The sequence below is a fragment of the Neophocaena asiaeorientalis genome, unplaced genomic scaffold (genome assembly GCF_003031525.2).
Source record: "Neophocaena asiaeorientalis asiaeorientalis breed wild unplaced genomic scaffold, Neophocaena_asiaeorientalis_V1.1 scaffold551, whole genome shotgun sequence".
Taxonomy (NCBI): domain Eukaryota; kingdom Metazoa; phylum Chordata; class Mammalia; order Artiodactyla; family Phocoenidae; genus Neophocaena; species Neophocaena asiaeorientalis.
The window spans coordinates 2,413-10,290 of record NW_020173394.1 but is presented as its reverse complement, the minus strand read 5'-3'; positions in this window follow the sequence as shown (position 1 = coordinate 10,290).

The window sequence follows — 7,878 nt, the reverse complement described above, 5'->3', positions numbered from 1 at the left end:
ACAGCTACATGTAAAAGAATGAAATTAGAACACTCCCCAACACCATACACAAAAATAAACTCAAAATGGATTAAAGACCTAAATGTAAGCCCAGACCCTATAAAACTCTTAGAGGAAAGCATAGGCAGAACAATATCACATAAATCACAGCAAGATCCTTTTTGACCCACCTCCTAGAGAAATGGAAAAAAAACAAAAATAAACAAATGGGACCTAATGAAAGTTAACAGCTTTTGCACAACAAAGGAAAGTATAAACAAGATGAAAAGACAACACTCAGAATGGGAGAAAATGTTTGCAAACGAAGCAACTGACAAAGGATTAATCTCCAAAATTAGCAAGCAGCTCATGCAGCTCAATATCAAAAACACAAACAACCCAATCCAAAAATGGGCAGAAGACCTAAATCAACATTTCTCCAAAGAAGATATACATATTGCCAACAAACACATGAAAGGATGCTCAACATCACTAATCATTAGAGAAATGCAAATCAAAACTACAGTGAGGTATCACCTCACACCGGTCAGAACGGCCATCATCAAAATATCTACAAAAAATAAATGCTGGAAAGGCTGTGGAGGAAAGGGAGCCCTCTTCCACTCTTGGTGGGAGTGTAAATTGATAGAGCCACTATGGAAAACAGTATGGAGGTTCCTTAAAAAACTAAAAATAGAACTACCATATGACCCAGCAATCCCACTACTGGGCATATACCCTGAGAAAACCATAAGTCAAAAACAGTCACGTACCACAATGTTCATTGCAGCTCTATTTACAATAGCCAGGACATGGAAGCAACCTAAGTGTCCATCGACAGATGAATGAATAAAGAAGATGTGGCACATATATACAATGGAATATTACTCAGCCATAAAAAGAAACAAAATGGAGTTATTTGTAGTGAGGTGGATGGACCTAGAGTCTGTCCTACAGAGTGAAGTAAGTCAGAAAGAGAAAAATAAACACCATGTGCTAACACATATATGTGGAATCTAAAAAAACGAAATGGTTCTGAAGAACCTAGGGGCAGGAGAGGAATAAAGACGCAGGCGTAAAGAATGGACTTGAGGACACGGGGAGGGGGACGTGTAAGCTTTGATGAAGTGAGAGAGTGGCACTGACATATATACACTACCAAATGTAAAATAGGTAGCTAAAGGGAAGCAGCTGCATAACACAGGGAGATCAACTCGGTGCTTTGTGACCACCTAGAGGGGTGGGATAGGGAGGGTGGGAGGGAGACACAAGCGCGAGTGGATATGAGGATATATGTATACGTATATCTGATTCACTCTGTAATACAGCAGCAACTAACACAACAATGTAAAGCAATTATATTCTAAGAAAGATGTTAAAAATGTACAAATTACAACTACCCATAATATAAATGGATCTCACAAACATAATATTGAGATAAAGAAGCCAGAGTGAAAAAGAATAATATATATGAGTTTGTTTGTATTTAAACATAGGCATAACCATCATAACTATCTATGATGCTAGAATTCAGGGTGGCAGTCTTGGGTAAATGACTGGAATGGAATTTCTACAGTGTTGTTAATGTTCTGGGTTTTTTGTTTTGAGTGTTCGTTAAATGGTTTTAATTTGTAGAAGTTTATTGAGCTACATATTTATGATTTGGGCACTTTTACATATGTATTTTATTTCTAGTAAAATATTCCCTAAATGCCGAACAAGCTTACATCATTCCTCTCATAGTAAACTGTTAAACTCAAAAAATAATTCTCACATTATTGGTGGGTAGATAATTTGGTACATTCTTTTTTAAAAATTTTATTTTATTGAAGTACAGTTGATTTACAATGTTGTGTTAATTTCTACTGTAAAGTGATTCAGTTATACATTTTTTTTCATATTCTTTTCTACTGTTGTTTATCACAGGATATTGAGTTTAGCTCCCTGTGCTTTACAGTAGGACCTTGTTGTTTATCTGTAATTTGGTTCATTCTTTCTGGAGAGCTATTTGACAGGAATTATTAAAAGAAATGTTCATATTGTTTGATATAGTCATTTAATTTTTTGCATTCTGTTCTACAGAAAAAAATCATACATGTGTGGAAAGATTTGCACATAAAGATGTTCTTTGTAGTAAAACAAATAAAGCCAAACAATAGAAGAAACAAAATATACAAATATAGCTTATTGGGCTTAAACAAGTTATTGCCTATCCACATAATTGAGTTCTGTTAAGTAGTAAAAGTACACTGTAAAAGTGTATTTAATGATAAAGAATACCTTTCATGATTTACACTTTAAATAATAGAAAAGTAGATTAGAAACAATATGCTCAATGGGATTGTAATATATATCTATATGCATATGTATACATATAAACATAGAATGTAATAGGTAAAATATAATCAATCCTTATTTCTGAATATTCTTATACAATCAATATTAAAACAAGCAATTTCTGTACGTAAAACCACCAGAAACAAACATAGCAAATAAACTAGGAAATATGCACAATATATATCATGAATTCATTTTAACTTCATTTTTCCATGCTTCAGAAAAAAGTGATATGGAGAAATCCTTTATTTTCACATGAAAAATCTATCACTCCCTTCACAGTTTGTTTAGGATACAGGATAAGCCACTGTAATAGAGACCCCAAGAATAAAATGGTTCAGACAAGAGGGAAGTGTATTTCTCTCATACAAAATAGTTCAGAGATAGGAAGGGACTTTTGGGCAGGTGAATTTGTCTGCTGTATGAGGTCAGGTGCCTTCTATTCTGTTGCTCTGCTATCTCCTAGAGTGTTGTCCTTATACTTTGTCTGAGTTCTAGGACACAGGAAGCAGGAAAGAGAAAGTAGTAGGCAAACAATTCCCTTTTAAAAATTGATACAGAAGTTGCACGTTCCACATCTGCTCATATTCTATTGCAAAGAACTTGAACAAAAGACATACTGTACTTGGCTACAAAGGAGGCTAGGGAATGTTAATTTCTTGTTGAGTGATCAAGAGTTCTTCTAAAACATTGGGAAAGGAAATCCTGTTACTTAGAGGAAGATAGGGAAAATTGTCACTGGGGGCAATTAGCAGTCTTGGGTAAAATAAGTGATGGCAATAAAGTTAACAATCATCACCCAAACTTTGGTAAAATTGATCATCTGAGATACTACATCCACACACAATTCCATTTAGTGCAAAACAAAATTTTCTCTATGTCTAAGAAAAATCAACTGGGTGAATAGCCGTGTGGTGTACAGAGACCCTGATCATCCATATTTACTATAACTTTGTCATAGTTAAATTTTTGTGAACACCACTGATTATTTCCTTAGCATGGATACCTAGGAATGAATTTGTGAGCTCAAGGGGCACCCATATTTTAAATGTAAATGCCTGAGTTCTATACAGAAAGGTGGAGAAATTCATATCCCATTGCCTGGAAATAAGCGAGAAAGCCCTTGGGGGAGTGTAGAGTACAGACTTCCTGATTTTGTGTCATAAAGAGCTTGCACTGAACCCACTTTGAGACCATAGACACCATCAATAGACTTAAGTACCTCCAAAGGAGGACTAAGTAGATTTGTACTCACAAGGCAGCATGAGACAGGCCAGAGTAATTAGTGATAAGCGTAGTGGGCCTGGCTTCAGTCAGACAGGTCTCCTCTTTCCCACCCTACTTCTAGGTCGTGCCCATGTTCTGAGGCCCAGGTCAAGTTCCTTTTCCTCCTCCAGGCTTTTCTATTTTGAGCGAACCTGGCCATTGCTATCTCCAAGCCCCTATTGGCCTAACAGTTCACCCTTTCCTTTAGCTTTCTCCAAATGGCCTCATATGTAGGGGTATTTGCCCTACCCAGAGAGAGTATATCTTTCACCAGCATAGTACCCTCCTCTGAGACCTAACCCTTATCATTCAGAGCACACAGGGCAGGGCTTGGGCATCTGAGGAGGTCCCCAAAATACCTATTGACTCAACCGTGAACAAAGGAAAGAAATTGAACGGAGAATATGGGAGAGGACATAGGGTTATATTGAGACAGTCTTCATTCTAAAACCTGGATTGGTTCCCAGACTCAACACTAACCAGCCGTGTAACCTTGGACACCTTACTTAAACCTCTCAAAAGGAGAGAGAGAGAGAATGGAGGGAAGAACATCAGAGAAGAGTGTGCCATAACAGTTCAGATGCAAGCTCAAAAGGGCCTAAACCAGCATAATAAGTTCAGCTGTCACAATAAAGAAAGATGGAGGCTTACTGGCTATCAAAGGGGGTGAGAGTCAGACAAGGCTCTGAAATTTCAAGACAGAGTGACTAGACAAATTAATATGGTAGGTTGGGTTAATTAATGTTAAAGGCACACGATCTCATTCAAAGATGACTATAAAATATCATCAGAAGACCTAAAAGTCAATTTGGCCCCCATAGACCTGTAGTCACAAAATGATATCAACTGGGTAAGGGAAAACTGTTGGAGTTAATATTTTAATCTAGATATAGCTGCAAATTTGCAGGATTAGAGGAAAGAGGATCAGGTTGAACAAGAAGTAGGTAGTTAGCAAAATCCAGGCTGTGAGAAACCCTACAAATGAAACAGCCCAAGTTCTTCCACAGATAATTTGTAAGGAAAAGAAAGAGATGGAGGAAAAAGCCATACATTAATGTAGGCTTCTGGGGTAGCTGAAAAAGTTCTATTTATTGATCTGAATTATGGTTATAGGAGTGTTCACCTCACAATATTTCACTGCCCTATACATTTTAAATGTTTCTAGGTTATATTTTATAATAAAAATGCTTTAAAACTTACAAGCTTTCTTTTTTTACGTGAGTTTCAAGAATCATAACATGATAACAAGGGTAGTGATAGTGAGGTTTCAGGGTCTCCTAATGACCTCATAATAAACAAGATCAGCGTTGTTAAGAATTCTACCACATGAATTGACTCAGTGATTTCCCAGTTTATATAACTAGTCCTGCATTTCTTTGTTCTACAATTGCATGCAATTATTGAAAATATCACTGTGGTTTTCACTCAATCTGCAGGCAATGTCCATCTAGGATAAAAATGCTACAAAATTATGACAATTGAGGGGCTCCTGTATAGCCTTTCACAGTCCAAATTGATTGCCTTGTTTTGCAGAAGCGTCAGGTTCACCTTGTGTTGATTTTGTTTTAATCACTTTTCTAACAACTGTTAGAGATATAATTTACAGACATTAAATTGTACACATATGAAGAATACATTTCTAATGAGTAGTGAGTACTGAAAAGTGTATACTCCCACATAATCACTACCACATTTAAGATATAGAACATTTCCATTACTTCAGAAAGTCATGCCCCTTTGCAGTTAGTACCCCAATAAACTTTATTCCAGGAAACAAATAAACTGATTTCTATTACTATAGATAGGTTTTACCTTCTCAGGAATATTGTATAAATGGAATCATATTGTACATATTCTTTTGTGCCTGGCTTCATCCATATTATTGCCTGAATCACTTTGTTCCTTTTTATTGTTCTACTGTTTGTGTTTGGTATTGCAACATAACAAATAACCCCAATACTTAGGGGCTTAAGACAACAAACATTTTTTTTTTTTTGATGAACCTCCATGATGTTTTCTATAGTGGCTGTACCAATTTACATTCCCACCAACAGCGCACAAGGATTCTCCTTTCTCCACATCCTCTCCAACACGTATTTGTTGTCTTTTTGTTAATAGCTATTCTGACAGGTGTGAGGTGATACCTCACTGTGGCTTTGATTTGCATTTCTCTGATGATTAGTGATGTTGAGCATCTATCCATGTGTCTGTTGGCCATCTGTATGTCTTTCAAAAAATGTCTGTTAGGTCCTTTGTCCATTTTTTAATTGGGTTGGGTTTTTTTTGATGTTGAGTTATATGAGTTCTTTGTATATCTAGGATATTAACCACTTATCAGATATATGGTTTGCAAATATCTTCTCCCATTCAGTAAGCTGCCTTTGGTATTGTTGATAGATTCCTTCACTGTGTATAAGCTTGTTAGTTTGAGGTATTCCCATTTGTTTATTTCTGCTTTTGTTTCCCTTGTCTGAGGAGACTATATCCAAAAACATATTGCTGAGACCAATATCAAATTGCTCAATGTCTATGTTTTCTTACAGGAGTTTTATGGTTTCAGTTCTTATATTTAAATTCTTAATACATTTTGAGTTGTTTTTGTATATGGTGTGAGAAAGTAATCCAGCTGATTCTTTTGCATATAGCTGTCCAGTTTTCTAACATCATATATTGAAGAGGCTGTCTTTTCCCCATTGTATATTCTTGCCTCCTTTGTTGTAGATTAATTGACCATATATAAGATTGAGTTTATCTTTGGGCTTTCTATTCCCTTCCATAATATCTGTGTCTGTTTTTTGTACCAGTACCATACTGTTTTTGATGACTATAGCTTTGTAGTATAGTTTGAAAGGGGGAGGATGATACCTCCAGCTTTGTTCTTTTTTTCTCAAAATTGTTTTGGCTATTTGGGGTCTTTTATGTTTCTATACAAATTTTAGAATTATTTGTTCTAATTCTGTGAAAAATGCCATTGGAATTTTGATAGGGCTTGCATCAAATCTGTAGATTGCCTTGGGGAGTATGGTCATTTTGACAGTATTAATTCTTCCAATACATGAACATGGAATATCTTTTCATTTGTGTCATCTTAAATTTCTTTCATCAACATCTTATAGTTTTCTGAGTATGTGTCTTTTACCTCGTTGGTTAGATATAGTCCTAGGTATCAATATTTTATTCTTTTTGATACAGTTGTAAATAGGATTGTTTTTCTTAATTTATTTCTGATAGTTCATTGTTAGTGTATAGAAATGAAACAGATTTCTGTATATTGATTTTGTACCCTGCAAGTTTACTGATTTCAATTATTAGTTCTAGTAGTTTTATCATGGCATGTTTAGGATTTTCTATATATAGAATCATGTCACCTGCAAAGAGTAACAATTTTATTTCTTCCTTTCCAAATGTTGATTACTTTTCTTTTGCTTTCTTGTCTAACAGCTGTAGCTAGGACTTCCAACAAAATATATATTTTATTGGAATATATCAAATACATATCAAATAAAAGTGGTGAGAGTGGGCATCCTTGGCTTGTTCCTGGTCTTAGAGGAAATACTTTCAGTTTTTCACAATTGAAAATGATGTTGGCTGTAGGTTTGTCATATGTGGTCCTTATTATGTTGAAGTATGTTCCCTCTATGCCCACTTTGTTGAGATTTTTTATCATAAATAGATGTTGAATTTTGTCAAAAGCTTTTTCTGCATCTATTGATATGATCATATGTTTTTATTCTTCAATTTTTAATGTAGTGTATCACATTGATTTATTTGCAGATAGTGAACCATCCTTGTATCCCTGGGATAAATCTCACTTGATCATGGTGTATGATCCTTTTAACTATTATTGAATTCAGTTTGCTGACATTTTGTTGAGGATTTTTCCATCTATGTTTGTCAGTGATATTGGCCTATAATTTTCTTTTTTATGGTCTCTTTGTCTGATTTTGGTATCAGACAAAGGGTGATGCTGGACTCATAGATTGAGTTCAGAAGTACTCTTTCCTCTTTAATTTTTTGGAATAGTTTGAGAAGGATAGGTTTTAACTCTTCTTTAAATATTTGTTAGACTTGACCCATTAAGCCATCTGGTCCCAGACTTCTCTTTGTTCGGAGGTTTTTGTTTTTTACTGATTCAGTTTCATTACTGGTAATTGGTCTCTTCATATTTTCTATTTCTTCCTGATTCAGTCCTGGGAGATTGCACAGTTATAGGAATTTATCCATTTCTTCTAGGCTGTCCATTTTACTGGCATGTAATTGTTCATAGTAATCTCTTATGATCCTTTGTATTTCTAC